Below are 733 nucleotides of genomic sequence, written 5' to 3' on the forward strand. Positions count from 1 at the left end.
ACTTCCTCTCTCACACCCTATCCATTCCTTGTAAATTGGTACCTCATTGATCTGGACAAGACAACTGTGACATATGCACTCCCCATGTAAACACTGGAACATAGGAAGACATTTTATAAAAGGAGTAGTTCTTATGAAGTAATCTGTTAATGTGCTCTTGTTTTAAAGACCCAAATTTTTCCCTCTCTGGATGTTCTTGAGAAAAAAGTACCCATTTTGTACCTTTCTTCTATTCATACTTATGTTTCTGTGATCACCAGTGTATAATAGAGTTTATATTTATTTCATATAGTATAGCCTATAAATAGTTTATAAAGTCAAAAAAAAATTTTTTTTGCTTCTAGGAAATATAAATATCAGAGTACTTTGTTCTTAACAATTTTTTTTTCCTTTCTGTATACTTTTTGTATAAAGTCACATTTATCAATATTATTGTATGAAAAATTTATAATGCTTTATGTTGGAAAATGTGCATGGGAATATGCTCTTCAGACATAATAAAGCTATGTGATGAAAACGCCTTTCTTGCAACCTGCTAAAAAATACGAGAATCATTCAATCCCATTCTCTTCATTTGTAAAGTTGAAATCGCCCTTGCATGCGAAACTTCTGCAGCCAAAAAAGCTGCTCGGATTTTAATTTCAAAGAAAGGAAAGTTTATAGTAAGTCCCGTGTTACGAGCTGCTCAGAAAGCGCGATTTGCAAGGGATTTTTTGCCAGCACAAGGCCACGA

Source organism: Penaeus monodon, chromosome 24, assembly GCF_015228065.2.
Source record: "Penaeus monodon isolate SGIC_2016 chromosome 24, NSTDA_Pmon_1, whole genome shotgun sequence".
NCBI classification, from domain to species: domain Eukaryota; kingdom Metazoa; phylum Arthropoda; class Malacostraca; order Decapoda; family Penaeidae; genus Penaeus; species Penaeus monodon.